Source organism: Bombus flavifrons, chromosome 2 (genome assembly GCF_040668555.2).
Source record: "Bombus flavifrons isolate JBK064 chromosome 2, iyBomFlav1_principal, whole genome shotgun sequence".
In the NCBI taxonomy this organism is placed as follows: Eukaryota; Metazoa; Arthropoda; class Insecta; order Hymenoptera; family Apidae; genus Bombus; species Bombus flavifrons.
Genome location: NC_138443.1, coordinates 15,401,264 through 15,425,322, shown reverse-complemented (window position 1 = coordinate 15,425,322; position 24,059 = coordinate 15,401,264). Strand labels below are relative to the sequence as shown.

Sequence of the window (24,059 nt, the reverse complement as noted above, 5' to 3'; positions counted from 1 at the left end):
AATCTGACGCTTTCGAGATTTCTATCGACTCTTCTAACTACTAACGAGCCAAAACTTCTCTTTTCTGCTTGTCGAACTGGAACACTCTAAGTCTCCCCCTCCGTGGCTTTTTGCCCTCCTTTTTCTGGATTCCGCTATCCCGTCCTCATCCCCGGAGATTTTTTCTTCTTTTTCCTTTTTTTTTTTTTTAACGAAGAAGAGGAAAGTCGCCGGAAGTTCCGGCAACTTTGCCACGGCTCAACGAGTGGAGTCAATTTTTCATCGCTTTCAGTTGCTCTTTCGACGGATAACAGAGAGAATGTCCGCGGAGAACCAGCGAGACTTATTTTCGATCCGCAAAATGTTAAAACTTTTATTAATGGCCCATTCATTTTTATAAAACTTTTTACAAACTAAGCTTTGTTTCTAAGTTACAGGCTAGGTTAATTATTCTACAAAATTGCTATGTTGCTGAAGAAAATGTTTATCTACAGATGCTGACCAGAAGATTAACGTGAGACAACAAGAAAACTGTTCTCGACAAGTTGAAATTATGAAAATAATATCGCACTTGAGATGATACAATTTAAAGCTGAGTAATTTTTCTATACAGAGTATACATATACTATGTATATATATGTACAGTAATTATATTACTATTTATATATGGAAATTATTAAAATGGCTTTAATACAAACTAAAGTCAATTAATTCTTTTAGATAAAATTATGCATTGTGTTATTGTCTATTTATATGAATTGAATATTTAATATATAGAAAACGTAACATGTGTGTGTTGATTTTAGTGGTGTGTGCTAGTATTTTATGCTATGTATATTTGTATATGTTCATTCAACCTTCGTATTTCGTGGAAATTTATTTCAATTTAATTAAATAATACAATACCAATAAATTACGATGTATTCAAATGTTTATGGACATGTAAATATGGGACATCGAAAGTGCGTGTAAAAAAAGGGTCCAGAGGCATTCGCGTTTTTATTCAAATGACCAACACATAACCTCTTTTGGTAGTCATAAAGTAATATAAATTACTGTGGAGATAATTCATGATATGAATAATATGAAAAGAAATATCGTATTTTACTCACCAGTCTGGTGTTCAACTCACTGTTGTCTGCTTAATTTTTCATTGCAAATAAGTAAGTAGGTACATATCATAAATAAGTACGTGATGTTACACAAAAAGTCCGGAAATTTGTTTATAACGTTTGAGAAGTAAGTGATTGGATGGAATATATTAACACAGTTTAGAAAATTTATAAACATTTGAAACAAAATTAATTAATTATTTAATACGTACAACTACACAAAGAATCACTCCGACTTGTTCAAATTACAATACTTGAGTCTTAATATGACAATTTTCTCAACGAATAAGGATCTAATACCAATCAGAGAGTTGTATTTGTTTGTACGCCATTCGCAGAAAAGAGTTTAGATTAATATCAAAAATTAATGCATTTTAGAATGCGCATATAAATAATCACTTTGAATTATTTAAATTAGTTAAATTATTGAAATTATTTAAGTTATGTAAATTTTGATGACAGATTTCTTAACCAATGAGGTTCTCTACCAATCAGAGAGTTGAGTTTATTTATACGACCAATCAGAAATATTTTCTTAAATGCTTACCTAAGTAGTGGTATATGTACATATAGGTAGCCGTGGTAGTGCTCTTACAAGTTCGGATGTACTTGATATTTTGAAAGCGTAGATATTTTCGCGCAGTTATAAACAGTTTACAGTCTTAAAAAGTATCCTAATAGTGAAATATTGTCAAATTACGATCACGGACAAAGATTCGTTTCAACGACGGTGAGAGAGAATCTTCGATATCTCCTCAGAAGTATGTACATTTACCTTGAAATTGCATCGACAATAGTGGGTTTGCATCGATCGAATACACATATTGATTTGTTTGCAGTAAACGTTGCCTATCGTGTTAATTCGTTGACAGAAACACAACTAAGAGTTTGCTATTCGTGAGGTGTATAATTCTCTCGAGTAATATGGATACCAGTTATTTGCACAGTATTTGATTCGTAATGTCCATTTGCATCATTTAATTTACTAATTATATATTCAGTCTAGAGCGTAAATTACACGCGGTAGATAAAATAACACTAATATTGATTTTACATTATTTAACTGATTTCAAGCTTCGTATTCGTAATAAAATATAACAGAAAAGTAATGACGTTTTACGTGTATGGTGTGTATGTGTATGTGTGTATACGCGTATATAAAACGAATTTCTGTATGTTGACACGATTCAGGTTCAACAAGACTCGTCGTTAAATGCGAGATGAAAAATGAAGCGATTTCATCGTGATATATCGTGAGCAATATATTGCGATTTGTTCCTTGCAATATCCAATTTTTTATCAAATTTTATTGGGACAATGTTATCGTCAGACGAGTTCGTTAAGGAGAGAGGGAGGAGGATGGCTTGATTACTAGATGATCATACGAGAACGAAAAAGATAATAGTCGAGAAAAGTGTGGAGATGCTGGAAGCGGTGAAGAATGGAGATGAATTGCTGTGCACATCCTAGTGGGGAGTAGGTAAGAAAGCAACAGAAAATATCAATTGCCTTCTATCTCCTTGTTTCGCCCCATCGTTCTTCCTCTAGTTTCTCATTCTAGATTTATGTTAACGGTTGCTCAGGCTGTACGGATACGTATTCGCTCGAGCGACAAAGTATCTCGAGTCACGTAATTTCTTAAAATGACTACTAGATTTCACTTCGAGTATCTTAGTAAATAAAAGAAAAAATTAACTTATATGCGCGTATGGTAATTCACATTTTTAATTGAAACGCGTATTTTGTTGAAAATATACATGTCAATTTTTAGCTATATACTATACTATAGGATAGAACCAAAGGGATACGATCCACTATGAAAGGAGAGATAGTGATGATTTATGTACGCCATGCAGGTTCAATTTGTATCACGTCAGGTTTTACCGACTGAGACGTGTAGCTACGTGGACAACTGAATTATTGTTCGAACTAGAGTCGAGATATTTATAGATAGAAATAACTGAAACGATACGTACGATCGAATCAGGAAGATTTTAAACGAGTGTCTTGTTCAATTTTGTGATCTTTATTATCGTCTTTTTCCCAGTTGAATCTTTCTATTGTCGATTTTTTATTTTGAAACATCTTGTTCTGAAATATGTATGTCTAAGGTTAGAATGACATTATGTATGCACACATGTATATACTAATATATATACGTACGCTATGTCTTTTTAGGTAAATGTATTTCAAATTCATGTTTCTGTCTTTTTTCTACTTATGTTACTCGTTACTTAAATATATTTCTCGACTTCTGTTGCAATTTCTGATATATAGTACAAATAATACAAATGTCAATATTATTTTGAAGGTTATGTTCTTATCCTGCACTATCTTAAATATTCAAAATCAATATTTATTTATTTACTCCACCGCAACATTTAACATGCTTATGCAGATTCTATTCGTTAAATTGTTATTTATCTTGCACCCCATATATTCCAATTTCGCGATATTTTGTACAGAGAAAAACAAACATACACTCTCTTAAAAGTTTAAAACGCTTATTATATTTCTCTCAAAATTGGCAAAAACGTGGGTAAATCATATTGTAATAATTTCTTTAATTCGATCATTTAAAATTACTAAATACGAAAGATTTATTAAAAACAGGAGATGCACTCTAACACTTTTGTACTAGAGTGTACGTAAAATAGGAAAGGCACGTTGTCTCGAATCGTAAAAATTCATTATCAACTGCAACAAGCACCCTATTCGACGATATCGTCCGTGAATTCATTTTCCCCGTGTTCCACGTATCTTTGGATTTAACCGGAGGCCGTGACGTGAATGCAGAACTGCTCAGGAATCTCTGAGCTGACTCGGTTCGGATAGGATTCGCAGTTTTGGCGTGGAGCCCGTTGTTTAAAGGAGTCCAAGTGGTTGAAACAGGAGCTCGTGCCACGCTGCTCGGACAATATTACTTCTCATGGAGTCGAGAATTTGCCGTAGGCCGTAGGTAACGTCGTGCTAATTCGCAGACTCGCTCCGTCGACGAAAACGGAATATTACTGTCTGTGGTCCATGTTTCTCTCGGTATTTGAATCTCTGTCGTTTCAACGAATGTCTGAATGCGTATCAGACCGTATTAAAGACACGTGTCCCTTGCTTAAATGTGGTGCAACGGTAGTTGCAATTATAAAGGATATGGACGGGAAAAGTGGTTACTGTTAATGTGATCGTTTAATGTCGTGCACACTTGAATTTATTTATTAGTTTGAATCTTTTTCAAGCGCTTTTGGATTTTTTAGTTTCTTCGGAATTTAATAATATTGGAATCTCTTGTTAAGATTGATCTCGTACGAAATTAGAGGAATCGCGTACTAGTTCGTGATTTTTATTTTAACTTTTAACTCGAAACTTTAATAGCTTTAATATGATGTTCTGATTGTGATAAACTGTAGAATATAGCGATTACATTGTCAATAGAGTTAGTGAGATTTTGTTTACTAAAGAAGATTGTAGAAGAATACTTCAATATAAAATATTTGCAGGGAATTCCAGTTTTAGAGTGTAGCGTGTGTTACATACATACATGTATTGTAATTCTTTATCTACTTCGCTTCTAACTTAATAAAATTTACGTTTACCAGAGTCAAACAATTTTAAGTATTAAATCCTGCAAGATTACCATCGTGATTGAACATGGTTTATCGGTGACAAGATTAAATTCACCTTCCAAAATTAAATTTTTCACTTATATTGTAGGATTTTTTTTATTTATTTAGAATGGATTAAACAGGAAACGATGGTTATTTAACGTGAACTAAATACAGTAATGTGCTATAACTAAGACAACTAAATAGTTAATTTACAACTCTCGTCACCACGGTTCCAACGCTCACTCTCACGCGGACCATCCTCCTCAACGCTGACAACATTCTCTCTGACGATGTTGACAACTCTCCGACAACGCTGACCACACTCTGACTTCTCAACTAACTACTGCCTGTTAATTCATCTTTCTCCCTTAAACATCCCTTTGTCTTTTCTCATAGCCCCACCACGTACGTGTGACATCGACCACACCTTGATCTACATCAAAGATAAGACTTCCTCCCCGACCTTCGGTCTCTTTTCCACACGTCATCACCTTATCATCATAACGTACACCGAGCCCCTCAACATCCCCAAACCAAAACGTATATAAGCCGAGACTTCAGCAAACTCAGGCAGTTCTTGTTCAGCCTTTCTCTGGTTCAATATATTATACTACCTTTGTAAGATTGTTGTAATCATTGAATTTATAATAAAGTTTGATAAAAGAAAGTTAAGAGTTGGGCCACGGCTCAACCTTCTTTTTTTATAATCTAAGTCACAAGTTTACCTGACATACACGTTCCGCAACCGTCTGCGGCTGTCACGTAAAATCACAATTCACAATTCAGATTATATAAAAGTAACAAGGTTGAGCCGTAACACAACTATTAGCTTTCTTTTTATAAATCTTTATTACGAATTCAATAATCACAATTGAATATACACTGAATTGACACGTATAAATCACAGTTCGCTCCAACAACTTTATTTAGGACCTAGTTACATTGATGGGTATGTATAAACTAAGTACGCGACTGGTCTAAGGGTAGAAACTCTGTAGAAAGATGTTGACTATTCTAAAGATAGAGAATAAGTGAAGTTCAGGGACGATGCTGTGTCTGAGGAAAGCTAGTTATGGGTGTGTCTAGCACACGGGACCATCGGATTTGTTGATGACAATTTTGGTTAGGAAAGTGAGGGCAGTAGACATTGCTTCTAATTGGATAATAAGGTTGGTGGACTAGGAAGGGTCTTAGCCGCCCTCGATAGAAAGTTGCATAATACGTGAGAAAAACAAACGTTCCCGTGTCAACTTGTAGTAAACGATAAATGTAAAGGACACTTGAAATAAAAGATACTTGTTTGTTCTGAAGGACCTTAACTATGAAAATGCCAAAATTTATGGTGGGTCCTTAAGACTATTGGGGGTGCGCAGTAAGGATGTGTAGACATCTGGATGCCATCTTACCCGCGGTGTGTGACCTGGTCTCTGATGTGGATTGAGATTTGCTTGATGTTACACTGCCATGGTCACATCTTTTTTTCCGCGTAACTATTTGATTGAAGGACTAACGACACATTGATGGGCCGCACGGTCCATTGAAGCTTCCAGACTCTTTCGGCCTGTCGGCATTTAGGCTTTCTCGCAACATTGTTTATGGTTCACCCGAGATTTCTTAGGCAATCTGTCAGGATACTACAATATTTACATATTTAGTCATACAAAAACGCATTTCTAGTTTTCAGAGAGCTGTTAATTTTTTTCAGAATATACGCAGATATTGTTGATAATTCGATACGAAAGTCGTTCTAAATATTCAAACATTTTATTAAACAGCGAACAATCATGCAGAAATTCCACCAGAAGTTTCACGTGAAATTCGTTAATGTTGTATTCATAGACAAAAAGTTTCAATGAAATGGAATTTCGTACCGAGCGTTTGCCACATGCTCCCAGTTCCAGACACTGAAATACTTTTCTGTATTAAAATATAAACGTCGTACGGTTCGTTATTCGCATATTAATGCTCAGGTTTCTGATCGAAGCTTCTCTCTGGTGGTAGCGAATAAAAAATCGTCGTTATCGCGGTTCGAATTTTACGCCAACCATTGATATAATCGAGTCTATTCAGTCTGTGTAACAGACCATATCGGTCGTACTCGCAATGAAATCATCTCGTCGAACTTACCGCGCATTGAATCTTTTACCGCGATAAGAGCCGTGAACATTGAAGTACGAGTGTCGACCCTACATACAGTACGGAGTACCATAGAGCATAATTGCGGAATCGGAAATAAAAGTTACCCTAGCGGACGCTCTGAACTTCCCCGAGTTATCTGTACAAATATACAAGTCAATATTAAGCTCTTTCTATTCGTACATTGGTAAATCCAGTTCAAAAGAGATATGGTTTTTCTTCCTTTAAATAAGAGCATAAAAAAATGATTACACACACGTAACAGAAATTAACGCTATACAAGAAATACGTTAAAAAATTTGTACCCTTAAAGCGCAAACGTAGATCTCTCGTGTCTGATACGTTTCCCAGTAACAGTCTTTACAAAGAACCGAAGAAATTCATATGTCTTTGATCATTTGAAATTGGGATCATCGTACAATCTTCGACATGTTGCGCCTATAGCAGATAGTACAAAGTAAAACATACAAAATGTATGTTCGAAGATCACGAAAGACCTAGTCTAAGGATCAATTAACTGATTTCATTGAAAATTTAGAAGTTAGAAAACAATATTGGCTTACATAAAGTATAATCAGAAAACTTTAATTAGATTATACAACAAACTTTACGTGCTTTCGAGGCACTCGAGCTCTAAAAGAACAATTTTTCGCCGTATCAAAGTTTCCCTTTGTCTCTTCATTTCATAGTCTCGCAAAAACGCGTCGTTTTTAATATCCACCCCATGGATCCTCCCCCAAAAAAAGAGAAAAGACACGAGCATACCATGCCAACAGAGACGAACCAGATACGAATTCCTGAAATTGCTCGCGTACTACCATGACAAAGTTGCCTTTGTCTGGTCCGCTCGCTAAATCGGTAGTCGTCGATCGATAAACGGGAAATTAAGACGCGGAACGAAAGGTTAATGATTGTGTATAGTGCATAGTTTATATCGAGAAGCGACTTGAACGGCGATTGTATAAGGGCTGCGAGAGTTTACTACGCGAAACGCGACAGGGCCCGCGAGCGATCGGACAATGACATCTTTCAGAACAATTCATTGTTCCAAGGAAGCTCGTCCGCTTACGAGGGGAGGCAGTCGGTGGAGCAGAGTGCGGCGTCTCTGGGTGCTCGCAGTTTCTCCGGCTGTCCCCTGGCCCCCCTGACGGTTAGTTGCCGCGGGCCGTCTCATTGAATACACGCTGGGACAATGTAGTCTGCACAATACCGGTGTCAGTCGGAAATGACGCCACGCAGAGAGAGACAGAAAGAGGTGGTGTACGCGCGTAGTCAAGCCTCGCGAATTGGCGGCGTTAAGGCAGCCAAGCAAACCCCTCTTGCGCGAACGAGCAGGCTATCTACACTGCGTAACGCACAATTGGCCATGTTGCAGGCTGGCATACGCGGTTGACTAGGCTGTTTCTCTGTTTGGCCACCCATCTCAGACAGTATTTCTGTCAGACGCGTCGATATCGCGGTTAGATGGCGTTATATCCGTGCAAATTTTTCGATCACGTTATTCGACAAGCGCGCGATAGGTAGCCTGTAATGGGATTCATTAACGTGTTGCACGAACAATCGAACGATAAGGAACGGCTTGATGGCGCGTCGTAGATATTGGGTCGTACAATGGCGTCGATGGAACCAGTCAGATGGGAACCGTTTTAAGTATCTTGCCGGTACGGACGCTATTGAACCAGCTTTCGGTGCCCGGGAAAATGACTGATCGGAGAAGAATTGTCTGTAGATCGTCGGCTCCCCTTTGTTGCGTTCAATGGCGAACGTAAGTTAGACGGAAAGTTTTACTGACGAGGGAGATCGTGGCAGTGTTGATCTTGGGTCCTCGAGCTTCGATTCGGCAAGTTTGTTTGCGTTTTCAGATAATTACAGATAATACGAACAAAGAAAGAATATTATGCAGAGATGCGTTTTTGTAGCAGTATTTGACTACTTCTATATCCACATTCCATGTTAAGGGAACAGGGATGAAGTAGAACCAGGCTGGAGAATAGCCAGTATTTGTCGAGAAAGTTCAAGGATGATTGTAAGCAGTTTTGACAGAGGAACGGATAGTACCTTGGTAATATTTTAGTCATAGAAATATCTGTTTTTCTAAATCAAATTTCTAATTCAAAATTTTATGAGAAAGTAGCTTATCGAAATATCCAATGAATTTAATTCTAACTGTTTGATTGTGTAACATAGATACGCGTGAATTTAGTATGCGTCGAGTAGAGAATTTAGATATTATCATTGAAATGGCTATAACAGGTATTGATTTTAAATGTGACTTCATCTTTCAGATTTATTGATAATTGTTAACGTCCATAAAGATTCACCGTGATGTAGGATATATATAATACTATATCGATACTATATCGATAGTTTTGAATGATATGCCGCTAAAATAATACTTCTGTTTCGAAGCTTTTCGATCCTAAAACGATTGATCTTTATTTATGTTCATGTTAAATAAAATTTATTCAACTTACGAGTAGAAACAAAGCAAATACATTCTATAATTATTCCACTTGAAAGCACGTATATTCCAAGTATAAATATCAAAATTAATAATCTGCTGAGCTATGAACTGTGTGAGCTAATTTCAAGGTAAACGGGGACGTTTTCAGGGCAGATCATTCAGAAAGTTTCCTGACTGTCGAATCGATAATCCGGCGAATGAATTTACAGTCTCAACCTAAAATCGGCGGTCGTAAACGTTCGGTCACGATTTTGCAGTAATTAGCAGTGAGAGGAATTAGAAAAGTTTTAATTAGTTCTTCCGAGAGTTAAATCTTACAGCGGAATTTATTAGCATAATTTGGAATCGATCGCAAACGAGAACAATAAAACGGTATGTATAATTGAAGAGCGTGGAAGTGGAATATTCAAGACCATTCGTGAAACTGATTCATCAGCTATTATATCATTGTTCCATTGATATAAATTTTAAAACGAGTATCTGATACAATACTTATTTCACAATAGAATATTCTATGGTGAAAATGTCTGGAAATGAAATAAAAAAAGAGAAAGCGAGTCGATTATTGAATGTCTGGTATAGTAGTCGTTTCGCGGTGGAACTTTCTATGACGAAAACGTCTGAAAATAAAATAAAAGAGAAATCAATTATCGTAATAAACAGCCCCTTTTGTGAAGTCTTGCATTAAAGTCGCCCCAACATGATAATTTCAAGACAATGATATCGCTGTAACGAGTTGCTAAAGACGGCGGAAGTTTTTTAATTAACGCACATTAGGCGGTTATACGCTTTACATGGCAAATTCATTTATCACGAGCGTGAAGTTTCCTACAAAAGATGCAGCAGCCTCGTCCTGCAACGGAAAACATTATTATGCCGCAAGCCAACAATCGTTTTACATATCCCGTTGTAGTTGAAAGTAACAACACCAGAAAACATACATTTCATCTACAAAGAATTGCGGTATTTTATCGTGTTCTGTGCAGGGTCGCGTTGCCCTTTGCCTCGAACTTTATACCAGTTCGCGAGTAAACGACGCTCTGCGAAAACCTCGCAGTGATTTCTATCTAACCAAATTGCGATTTGTCCTTTATTCTTATATTTTATTACAATCCCACTCTTTAATGTACGTGTCATTTCCGCATCTTGAAGCATCCATTTTAAAGATTTGAGTATTTAGCACAAATCAAAGAATTAGATCCGTAGCATTTTGATAATAATTTTGAAAAGTAATATCAATTGCATAAATGTTGCTTACAGCATAGTTAGTGACGTATTTAGCTAAACACCAACTTGTCCTCTCATTAAAGCAGATAAAGATTTGATAAGTATCAAACAAGTTTCCATTTACTGGATCACGTTCCACAGTCTGTAAAAGACATAATTTTTTTACAGTAAATTTTCATCGAACTGTGAATACGTAAGAATTATCACGGACGAACATCGGCCCGTTTTCCCGTCTCAATTCCACGATTTTACAAACGAGTCCATTAATCATCGAAATAGAATCGTCTCGTTCAATAAAGCTATATATATATACGCATACACGTACATACACACATATTCCTACTTTCTCAAACGGCATATCTCCCAGAGAATCCCAAGAGCAGAAAGTAACGCGTGTTCGTCCTTAATTCGCGGTGTGCATCATCTTGTCCCTCGTGCACTTTCACTAGCCATTCGAGAATCGGGATCAATGTCCCTCGCTATGGTTCAGCGCGTCGTATTGACCTCGGGCCAAGAAAGATGCAATCGCCTCCAATCGAACCTTCAAGGGAGAGCGGTGTGAGCATCGTAAGAAAGTAGGCCAACAAAACAAACCGCATCGCCTGATTCATACGCTGCAAACTGTTGCTACGTTTCTGGCGAGCAAGTCCTACGTGCGCCGTTTTATTTACGATGCTCGCATAACAGTGTTAGAGAGGCTATGGAGCAAAGCCGAGGGATGATGTTGCATGGCTCGCATGCTCCCACGCCAAAGAAGGGACGAACGAACCTTCTTGCACGAGATCCTGGCTAATTTGCAGTCCGAGGATGCTCTTTCGATTCGAGAAAGAAGAACGTCGGAAAAACGAGGACAGAAAATGAGAAAGAGAAGGATTGAAGGAAGGGAGAGAGAAGGAGAGAGAGAGAGAGATTGCGAAGGTAGTAGAGAAACTGATGTCCTCTGGAGATGAGCAGCCGCCTGAAGGAGAACGATATTGCTCCTTGGCTGGCTGGATACTGTGACTCCTCCACCTCTTTCTCCTTTTCCTCTATCCTGCAGACCACGAATACGAGGAGAAGGATAAAAAGATTACGGGAGCAAATACCCGAGCGGAGACGAACCCGTCGTCGAATGGACCAACGCGGATGGATAAGAATCTTTCGCCTCTATTTTAGATGGCAAACACCGTGCACAATCCCTTATCCACGGGGATAATCGATCTATTAATTCTTTTATCGAAATCACTTTACGCGTTCATAAATTTTAGGAGATTTGTATTTTTGGAGAGAAGTAAATTTTGGAAATTTAAGAATTTCAGATATTTTTGGCTACATTAATCCATTAAAGGCTAATTTCATTTGTAATTCTCTTCCATTCAATTTATATTATTCGATTTTTGTTTCTTTTTTTTTTTAATGTGTAGAAAGTTTGTTCGATACTTTTTTCGTTTCAAAGAATTGGCTTGAAATTGTTTGCGTTGATACTGGATCCTGTTCGTAATGGATTTAAGAATTCATTCCTGATATAAAGTGCGATACTCTTAGTCAAAGATATAAATACAAAGTGGATAAAAATCCTATCTAAATACTCGAAGATAGAAAATGATATTGAAATATAATATGTAGGATGTCACACCTTTTGTTACCTATATCTAAAGATGACTCGATACTTGAAAAGCATCATGATTCTATCTGAGTGCCATTTCCCTGAAATGGCTTTTGTCCTGTTCCAGATAGTGAGAAAATATTTTTTCCGATATTTCACGAGAAAAACGTATTAATCGATGTTCGTAAAACTGAAATTGAAATCCAATCTCAGAGGACGTCTACGGCCCTTAAAAGAGCGTGTATCAGACGACCTGTTAGTCGTATATCCTGTTCGGATCAAAGGAGAGTAATCTTTACCGGATCTCGTGGAAAATCCATGGGATTTATGAAGCACCTCGCTGACATTTCTCGATTCAGTTCTGTAGAACGTAGAAGTTAAGAAGAAATCATTAAAAATCTATCTCCCATGAATTATTTATTTCTCCTGTCTCTTCCTATTCCTTTTCTCCAGCTTCCTATTTAAAGTAATCGGATAATTACGATCAAAGTACTCATATTTTTTATTCATATCGTCGTTTTGCTACGTCGTTGCTATTTCGTTCGAAAAGTATGTTTCAAAAATATTTTAATAAAAATAATGTCGTTGATTAAAAGTTTTAACATCTCTCTAAGAGAAAATAATATGCAGTGAAAAATCTTCGAAACTATTCGATTAATTAATTACATTTCCTTTGACATAAATTTTCATCTTTGTACGATAAAATTAATCGAAATATGCTCATCGTTTCTATTTCGTATGTAGCACGTTATTATTATTATAATTTGTGATTATTCGTTAATTTAAAATCCTTAACCGTGGAATTTTCAGATGTTTCCACTATTTGGTATTTTAGTACATTTTGCTCCAGATCGTTCTTCGTCATTCTTTTAATAGATTTTCGATGATTCCTCTTAAATAAATTAATTCAGCATTCCTCTATATAGACACAAGTAGAGTAATAACCAGTGTTTCTTTGTTATATTATTTTCTTCAGCTAACATCCACTATAAAATAACACTCTCTCATTTTTATTTTTTGCTTTCAGAGAGAAACGTATGAAATCTCGCTGAATAAACATTTTTGTACGTTTCTGTACAGAATATGCTTTTTCGCTTTGTTTCGCTTCTACTATAAAAGATACACGGCTGTTCATTTTTATTGATTTCACATACGACTCTTGTTTAGAACAAAACAAGGAACATTGTTTTGACTATATTATTAATTAGAAATTGTACGTGTCACAAAGTGAAATTATTCAAGAAATATCCATCGGCCTTTGAAGTCGTTTGAATAATTCTGGCCAGGTAATACCCTACATATTCAACACCAATGGCATATTATTTTAAATAAATTACGACTACGTCAACGAACAATTTAAATGCACAGGAGAAAGTCTGTTCCCTCGACGAATAAAGATAGAAAAATAAAGAAAAATCAATCGAGAGCAGGATTTGTATGTTTAAGCCAAAGTCGAAATACTTGTTGGCAAAAACGTGTATATGTAGATCTGAAACCGACCGCAGTTTTGACAGCGCGTTTACCATTACGCTCTCGCATTGTGTATATTCCCATATGAGCGCCCCCGTTGAGAAGCTGTGTCCTTTTGATCCACCCTCGCTCTTCAGCTGGCAAAGAAGAAAAGAAAGAAAAAGAGCGGATAGGATGAGGAGTGACGGTCCTTTTGCGCTGCGCGTGCGAGGCACGCTGCTTTAGGAAGGACGAGAGAGAAATAATATTTTACCATCGAGTCAACGACCGCAGAAGCACGCTCTTATCTCTAGCAAGGAATATCACGAAAATCGGAAGCACGAGGATTTCGATAAAAAGTTCCAGCAGCTTTGCGCGGCCATTCGAGAAACACCATCGATGCCTAAATCGCGAATTTCTTCAGAAATCTCGTCGCTTCCCATATCCAGGAATATCCAGCTATATTCACCGGGAAATTTGTTTAATATTTTTTTCCTTATTATTTTTTCTCTCGATTAAATTCTCTAATTTTATGAGTTTTGAAAGAAAAAAAAAAAGAAAAGATGAAATATTTACAGCGCCGTAAGTGCTATAAGTCAGGAAATTTTTTCTTCCTGACTTGTAGAACTTTTGTAAAGATTCTATTATCGTAGTACACGTTTTATATAGCATCGGTAAAACAATATTTTTCAAAAATGCATATACATGAATCTCGAACTTTTTGATTTTCAATTCTCCACAAGTTCAGATTTTTCGTCATAAATCGGCAGACCTTTAGATTTTTAGCTTTCTGAATTTTTAAAATTCCGTTTTGTATTATTCGTCGAATGAGGTTTACACAACTTTACGGATTATTGTATTGCACGATCCTTAATGGGTTAATTGGTAAGTGAAATGGCTATGTGATTTTACGATATTATTATCATTAAAAGCGAAGGTGAAAGGAAGATCGGTCGGACACTCTCTAATTTTATATTTTACGTGAAACTACTTCCCTATCTGGGATTTTTGATAAAACGCTAAGTGAAGCCACGTTTAATGTTTTATACTCGGGAGAACGGAACTTCCGTGTTCGTTTATATAAGCAAACATCGTACAGAATTGGTAAATCACGAGAGGAAACGTAAACCTGTTTATATCTACTTGTCAGAAATAGGAAGAAAATGACGTCCTCCCTTAAAAAATAGCAACATGTCATTACTCCACGAAAGCTGGAAGGCAGTTGATGAAAAATATAAAATCAGGTTAATGCTAGGCAAAGATATATTTTACAAAAACCAGAAACGTCGATACGTGTCTTTAATTTTACTTACACGTAATGTTTTCTAAATCCTACTGCGTCTCTTTATGACTGACCTCTTCTACTTTATTACAACTTGAGTTTACATCACATCGTTTCTCTAGTATCGAGTAGTCTACTTATTGGCCCTCGATTTCCAAATTAAAATAACAATTGAAATCTGTACTCGTAAAATATCGAAAAAGCTATATTTTACCTGTAAATTAGTTTTTCAAATAAGATATCGGCTCGTTCTTCTCTATTCTAATCTAAAACGCATAAACTTCCTCAATTATGCTCAAATGTTAACCGAAATAAATTTCATCCGTAATTTAGCGATCAAAATGCAATACCACTTACGATAAGCAAGGATATCGTGAGATCTTCGTTGGCGTGGCATTTCGCGTGTCTTTCTAGGACAACAGACAGCTGGAGAACGGTTGTGCCATCAAACCGGAAGGCATCTCCCGGAGGGCGTTTATGTCGCCAGGCGACATCAGTCAAACCGACATGTTACTTTGGTCGACGCGTTATCGTGAAAGGCAGGTGGATGGATAGGGAAAGATGGAAGGTGAAAGAGGGGTAAGAGACACTGGAGAGCATCAGAAGAGGGGAAGTGACGCTTGAACCAGAGGAGGGGACGTGAAAGGAGAAAGCTCCGACTATTCCCAGGTGTAGTCGTGCTGTATCTCATTCTCGACGCGAGCGTCAGGTCGACTGAGACGACGGTATGCCGCTCGTATCGAATTTGCGTCGTATTTGCTCGAGTAAGGCGACGAGACGACACTTTCTTCCGGTTCCTTCGGCGTCGTTCCTCTACCATCGTGTCGGGAGTTGCACGATAGTTGTTATGACGTGAACGTTTTACCAACTAAAGGGAACACGCTAGTCTTTTCTCTCGGCAGCTGTTGACCCCCGATTCCGGAAATTGGTCGACGTGTTACGTAATGGTAGGATAGGATTCGTTTTACGGGAATTATTTATAGAAATGAAATAGCTGGCACGTTTGTGATTGTGTTTTTGGAAATGAAACGATCGTGGCTTTGTATCACCAGCCTCACAAATTTCTGACATCTTAAAATTAACCAAGTTACGTTCTTGATTGAAAAAAAATTAGTATAATATGCAGTACTCTGTATCGTTAAACATATTGTACGAAAGTACATGAAAGAAGAAATACTTCATACTAAACCTTTGCTACAATCTGCTGTGATTACATCGTTCCACGGCCAACGTGTTAAACACTTTCTCTACTAATTCTAATAACTAGAAGTTACTTGCTTAATTACACGCCAATTGTATCTATCCTTGTGATTTACATACTCTCGTACACAAGCTAGCGTGTCCTCTCCTTGATAAAACTCGCGTATCTTTTCGCGCATGTCTCGCGACTTTTGCCGCGAGAAACGCGCCCATAAAAATCCAGAACAAACACAGCAGCGTAGCACGGGACGAAGGTGAGCCGCCTCTCAAGAACACCCGTCAAAACGTTTTCTATCCCAGTAACCGGCGCTGTCCCACTCGACAGGCGAGGGCGCACCCCGTGACCGGCTGGCTGGTCCTGAATTTAAAGCTACACGCCACTGTCGGCGTATAGACGATGGGACAAGGGAAGAGGGCGAGGATCAGACGACTGGAAAGAGAGGTAATGAGGGTGCAACGATGTGAGACGGGACGAAACAGAATGAGAAAGACAGACGAAGAAAGAGTGAAAGAGGGTCAGGTGGAGGGGGAGTGTAAAGGAAAGAGGAGAGTGGGTGTTCGAGAGGGCAAGGCGAAACCACCAGCCATCGACCCCGAGAGTCGGGTTCGAGCTCGTTATATTCTCCTACAGGATGCATCCGCGTCTCTGCATCACCATGCAGTTGCACGAAAGCGGCAGAGGGGCAGGGACGTACATTCACCCGCAGCCTATCGTGTACCGTTACTATCGTGGACACGTAGCACATAGGTCCTCCTCGTGCGCTCGTGTCATTGAACGTGCCACGCTGCTACCACCTCGGTCACGGCTAATGTGTATCCGTGTAGTCGCGACGAAAATTACACATACACTTCCGCCTGTAAGTTGGGACAATCGATAGTTTCATACGAAACGTAACGAGCAGCGTTATCAAGGAACGATTAATCGATTTGAGCTTTGTGTTGGTGAATTTGCAACAGCAGAAGCTTAGTTGTATAAAGAAACAGCTAAGTATGTAATGGAATTTTAAGAACGTAGTATAGAAGCTTAGACTTCCTTATAGTACACGTATATTAAAAATATAATAAATATATAAGTGGAAAGAGTGTTTTGTCTGACTTATAGACAGTGCTACACGTAAACGAGAGCGCGTGCAGAATTGCGTTGCGATTCGTCGACTTCCGGTCTACCATAACTCGCTCTGTTCATTGAAAGTAACTTGAAATCGTTGGGAATAAAACTGTTTTCCGAGGTGAACTTCGTTTCCATGGGAGGGGGCGGGGAGTACGATTTTAAAAATTGAAGCAGGATCGTATTCGGTGCGTGCGCTCGTTGAGATTTCAGCGTAATGGACTCTGTTAGCGACGACGATTGTGTGAGTGTGCTTGTTCGTGGATGCACTGCTCGAAAATTGGAAACGTTATTTTATTGACCAAAAATACGAAACGCGCTTTCTAAATCGGGGAGAAGCCAAGCGAGTACGAAATATGGACGCGATTAGATTACAGCGATGAACGTCGAGCCACAGTTCTACGTGCATCGTCGAAACGAAAATTTGTAACTATTTCGAAATTGCTCGAATACTGCAACTACAAAGGGGATCGTAATTGGTCGTTCTGAAGCAAATCCGTATAACGAAATGACCTACGTATGCACATGGGAAGCTCGATTCAAAGACCAAAACCATTTAAAATGATTTTGTTCGCTTTAAGTTTGATTCTTTATACTCGATATTATATGAGAAGATTATCTCGCGTCGTGGTTTTTGTTTCAACCTGTATACGTCTATCTAAAGGGATAGCAAAAGCAAAAAAAAAGAAGGAGGAATTAGAATTGTGGAACAAACGGCCACATTTTCTTCTTTATTCCTGTTTTCCACTATAAAGACGAGGGCAATAGAAATTTAGTATTTGGATCGATACTTTTATATGACATTTATGTCTATATATGAGAAAAAAGGCGAGAGCGAGTAAAATAGTCGAAGCTTTAATCGCCGCAAGAATAATCGATATACTCGTCTGTAGGACGACGCTATCAAATTGCTGTTACATTTTTGGAGAACTTTTCTTCTATCTCGGGCTGACCTGTTTCTTTTGCATGCACGCTTTTGTCATGACCTCGATATTGTAGTACGAGACGCAGGTATTCCTAAAAATGTAGTCTAACGTTTTTTATTTTGATGAAATGTATGGAATTGATTTTAGATTTATTTTATACATTACGATCTTACGATATGTTTTGTATATTACGATCAAATATTCTTCACTTTTTATAAATTATACGGTAGGGCTAGAGGTTAATATATACTATTAATTAGCAACGATATTTCCATATTCAAATTTCTTCTTTAATTGGGTATCGAAAAATTAATTTTTGACCTGTATATTTATATTCAGAATATTCATAAGACTCGCTGAGATTTTTCACGAAATGGACAGGGAAATTGCAAATAAATCACAGTGCCTGTTAAATAATTCTGGGAATTTTTGGAAGATAATTTAAGAAAATTGGGAATAATTTTGGACAATGAAAGGATCAACGATAATCACTCCATTTCCATTATTATACCTGTTAACCCAGTTACCCCTTAACCAGAGTTTCGTACGGATCGAGTAAACTATAATGCAAATATGTTTTAAACCAAAAGAATTGCATGCCGCGCTAATATAATATATCGTATCGTCAAAGTAGAAATGTTCAATATATCCGCCACTTTGATTTTCGCCAAGATATCGACCGTCTATCCGCTCTTTGCTCCCACGATAATGCGCATTCATCAAAGGAAGGTCGCGTGGTCGTTGTAAACAGATCCCTGCGGTATTCGCTGCTTTATCGCAAAATTACATTAAACGGTGCAGCACGATAAATGTGGGCAATTAATCAGCGGCAGTAGCCATCGAGCTTTCGAGATGAGTGGCGACGATTTTGAAATGCAGTTTCTTAATTGGCCAAGGGAACGAGCGAACGCTGCGGTGGTTTATTTTTTGAAAGGAACGACAGATACGTTGCCCGCGAGGAGTGTGCTACCATATGAATATTAAATGACCGAGGCGTGCTGGACCGCCTCCGTAAACAGTAAAACGAGACACGGAGGAAAAGCTTGAAGAAAAGATGGTCGATGGAGGGAGAGGGCTGACCAAAGTGTGTCCCTTTTGCCATCTTGTGTTTGAAACTGTTACGTGTAATTTTCCAGGAAAATTTCCACGAAATCTTCGTGAAGATTAAATATCGGTTTAATTTCGGATATTATAGAACTATGGAGCTACAGTTAATCGATAGCTGTACTATAACGCGAAACAGATTTATTGAAAATTGAAATGGATCTGATTGCATGAATTCTGAATATTGATTCAGTTTTAGAAGAATTAGACAAACGTATCAAGAAGTCTCATTTAACGTGAAAAGCTTAAATGTCTATACACGCACACAGATACTTTTACAATCTTAAATCGTAAATCTAGATCATTTTCAAATTTATGTTTATAACATCGCCTCGTAAATTCCTATCTCACATAATACTCAAACTTTGATCGCTTAACATCGCAACACAGAGCAACATATCCACATTTCGAAGTACATAATCGTAAATCTACTCCAAAGTCTCCATTCATCGCATCGTTTCCAATAAACAAATTTGCGAAACTGGTCGTTTTATCTCTCAACCAGACGCATCCTTGTCGAAGGATAATTTGGTGGAACGAGATGGAGTTTAAAAAAAAAGGATATGGTTCCTGGTCGGGCTCGACTCCAAAGTTCCAGTTTCCGAGCAGGTTAACGAACGAGGAGGCTTCGGCTTCTCGGCGTGGCATAAACTCGTGTCTTTTCGATGAACGAGGAGGGAATAGCCTCCCCTAAACCCTACAGAGACTCGGGATGGTTGCAGGGGTAGGGGGTTAATGGATATCGAGCGAGTCGTGCCAGCCCGCTCACCGTCTCCGTTTCACCCTCTTGTGTTCCTCCTCCTGTTCCCCTTCCGCTCGTTCGGGAGCTTCTTGAAGACTACGAGAGGAGGACGAGATTGTCGAGACTGCTGCTCGCTGGGTAGTTGCTTCATCGAGATCGCGGTACATCGGTACGTAACGATGCACCCGGTCACCGGCCGAGCATGATAAGGAGAGGGTTGGAAAAGTAGGTGTACACGATGATGAACGCGTGTGCGCGCGTTCCGTATACATACAGTACGTGTACGACGCCCGAGAATTCCTCACTTCGTTCCCTGCTACGCTTTGATCTATGGCGTAATCTGCGATGCGTGAGGAATTTGCAGAACGTCACGTAGCCGATAAGGAAATCGTCCAAGGGGAGATAGAGGATGCGCATGGAGAAAATAGCCGTGAGAATGGGGCAGTTATGAACGAGCTTGCGAACGACCGTGATTTCTTGCTAGAAACGAGCTTGTTAAAGAGGCAAACACGTTTCTTGCTTTGATTAGAGCTAGATAGTTCGTATAATCGAGAAATTATTATTAGTCTTGGGATGCAACGAGCTACGTACGACGTTTGCGATCGCGTAACGGCGATCGTCAGGTTGGAATATGTTGTGCATTTTGAAAGGAGAGGAGAGGAGATCACGTCACATATCCGTAGAATCTATGTATGCCAGTTCGAAATCGTAAGGTTTCCGTTTAATCTATTTTGGGAGGAAGACCATAGGATGGTGCAGCAGAAATGAAGATTTTGGTATTCTAGTAATCCGTCGACTACAGCGCTGTGATATCGTCATTTGCGATGGATGACCACATTGAATAGCGCGCCCACGCACAAAACGTTGCGAACATGCTGAAAGCATCGGGAAGAAGGATAGATACGTAGTGGTGTACGAATGTGTGTTGCGGAGGAATCATCGGCCGTGATGATTCGTGTTCGCGTGCACCGGGTGCATTCGTTAAATTGCAGAGAAAACGGTTGAATTATTCAGAAATAATTCGAGGGAACCACGGCAATAGCCTTTAGTGAATTATTGCCAGGAATGGAACAGTGGAGAGGTCGTTTGTTTTACTACTGGACGAGCGCAAACTCCGCGACGAAATTATTCGCTCGGACGTAACCGTGTTCGCGGACGATATTCCCTTTCTTTCGCTTTTTTCCTTTTCCTCGATTCTTCTTTTTTCGATAAAATGCCTCGCGAAATGACCCGAAAAATAGAGCAACTACCGCGTGGCCTGCATCTTTCTCCGAATCCATTAACTTTATGGTAATCACGTTATCTTGGACTAATGCACGAACAATTTTTTACACCTCTTTTTTCTCCTTTTTTTTTTTATAACGTGTCAGATGTCGGTGCGACACTGCGACTACTGACGTTCCATCTTTGGTCGAGCGCCGATAGAAAAGTTGAATTAAAATAAACGTAAAAATATACACACGTACTTTATATAAAATATCAATATGAACATGTATTTTAAATAAGAATTATATTCTTTTTTTTTTAATGAGATATGATACTTTCGTACGAGGAAATTACTTTGTCAAAGGACTATTTGCAAGTCAACGCTTATCGGGTTCGTTATTTTGATTTTATTATTTATTATTTTATATATTTTAACGAAAATACACTATTTCATTAAGAAAGATTTGAATGATCTTGGGATCTTAGAATACACTGTTTTCTTACAATATTTGTCTAGTTTGAAACACACACGTTCATTCAATTTTACATTGATTATAGATAATTTTATCATCGGTATAACTCGATCAAAGCGTAATAATCAGAAATACAGACTGGTAGCGAGAAGGCGATTGCAATCGTGTGATATAATTCGTAAAATCGACGGGCGTCTTTATCCCATTCCGTTCCATCCGTTCGTTCCAAGATATCCTTGCGTTTCTCTAAACTGGATTAAGACGCGCCGCGGACTTCAATTTCCTAGGAGGAAAATCGAACTAATCAATTTTCCAGGAATGAGAATCGATCAGCTTTAACGTTGATTTCCGTTCTACGCTCCACCGAATTTACGTCGAAAGATCGTTCGTAATTTCGTCGTTGATTTTTCGTTTACGTATCCATCGTCTCGTTCACAACTTAATGTTTAACATAAAATCCGCCTTTGTCGTGTAACCGCTTCAGCGCCAGAAGAATACGCCGCTGTTGTTGCTCCTGGAGACCGTCAATCTGTTTATGTGGCCGTTTTCGCCTATTTTATGAACTAAATACAATAAGACGTTATCAACGATAACATAATGGAGAAACTACAATGATAAAGGTGTTCCTGAAGCCTTTCAGCCTGTTAATGTGACCATCTTCGTACGATATGTTAATTCTACGCAATATGACATTATCGACGATGATTGATAATAAAATATAGAAGTTACAATAATAAAAGTACAAATGTAAATTGCCTGTAAAATATTCATTGTATCGTATCGAAGCGTAGAAGTTGGAATACAATACCGACAGTAATTGCTTTACAGAGAGATTTTTTCTCGTTGTAATGATGTAACGTGATAAAGTGAAATGATCAACGTACATGCTGCGATATGATGTTACGCTATTATTAATATTGCGACGATAAATCAAAAGCTCACTAACGATCCGACCCAAGAATTGTTAATTTCTCGATTTATAAAATTTTCTCCTTAATATTTTTAAAACGCGATAGCACGGACGTGCATCTAATATGGAGATTCTACCGTAATTAATTTTCCAGAAATAAGAATTTAAAGTGGGGTTTGACGCGAATTTCCATTCTACGCTCGACCTAGTTCGCCTTGGTACTTAAACCATCGATCTTTCGTTTTTTATGGCGTTGTTCACGATCCTCTGCCCAACGTAAAATCCGCCTTTGTCGTGTAACCGGTCAAGCGCCAGAGGAATAGATGCGCTGCTGTTGCTGTTCCGGAAGTGTCTCAGACTGCACGGAACACGCCTCTTACTTGTTCGTAAGTTCGTATTAGCTCTAAGCAAGAGCTGTCGTACTTCTCGCGTATACGCAGTGTTTATTAAATTTTCACGTAACCCGGCGTAGTTCGCCGCCTCGTAGTCGAACATTCTTCTGATAATGGGATTTCAGCCGATCAACTTCCCTCCACTTGTTTCGATGGAAACTTCGAAACTTCGGCTTTTGCAGGTTGCCGCATCGTGTACCAGATCGTCGCTTGTTCGTCTTATTTCGATGCATCGCCAGAATGTAGGCTAAGTTAAGGTGAGTAGGATAGTACAGAGTTGGAACAACGATGCCACGGTGAAGTGAGAACACCTTTACATACCGATGGAATTGAAATGAATTTTAACGCGAACCTGTGAATTTGTTTCTTTCTAGTTAGAGCTTAGGGTTATTAACATTACGTTAGTTAACTATGAATTTCATATATTTTGTCTTGGGAACCGCGATAGGTTGAAATATACTGCATAACGTTTAATTTTTGCGAGATACTGTGCGTGTTGTATTTGTGCACCTTTCTGTGACAATATTATTCAAGTTATTTCTATTGTTGACAATTTTTCAGTTCATGAAATTTGTCTTATTTTAATCGTACTAGAAAATATAGGTCACCGATAACCACCGTAGTAGGCAACGCGCTAACGGTGGAACGATTATAATTCAATAGTTTTCTTTAGTTTAGTTGGTTTAGATTTTGCGGTAGCGATTGGAGTAAACGATTTAAACTGTATTTTACGTAATCTTGCAATGTCAGGACACAGTTTATGTGCCGAGTTTATGTCTGAGTATGAAATCTTCTGCATTCGCGTAAAATATTGAAAACATCGTAACAATAAATGCTTGATGGTTATATACATACGTATTTGTTTTCTTTGTTAGAAGTTTATGGATTATTCTACAGTACATTATGTCACAAGGATTTTTTCATTTAACGATGATTTCCAATATTGGAGTTCCTCGATGATTGCAACCTCTGATTTTTAAATCAAAATTCCAGTAAAATTGGTATGGAAATCAGTAAGGCTAAATTTCTTTATAGAATGGAACACATATCTTAGCATTTTTCAATCGCTTAGTATGATATTGGAAAAATTATGTAGCTGCGTTTGAGAGCCACAAAAGAAAGTTGATAGGTCACGTTTTTCGTTTTTTATAGAGAAGCAATT

The 24,059-nt window shown here is 38.2% G+C and overlaps 1 protein-coding gene and 1 long non-coding RNA gene across 11 annotated transcripts in view; one reads left to right on the top strand and one right to left on the bottom strand.

Moving 5' to 3' along the window:
* Dscam2 (Down syndrome cell adhesion molecule 2) overlaps positions 1 to 24,059 on the bottom strand; it is a 122,430-nt gene that overhangs the window by 81,165 nt on the left and 17,206 nt on the right. The window lies entirely within an intron of this gene.
* On the top strand, positions 1,684 to 13,391 carry LOC138189808 (uncharacterized). The gene is made up of 3 exons (XR_011176137.1): positions 1,684 to 1,852; positions 2,283 to 2,571; positions 13,135 to 13,391. It is a non-coding gene; the product is annotated as an uncharacterized LOC138189808 (long non-coding RNA).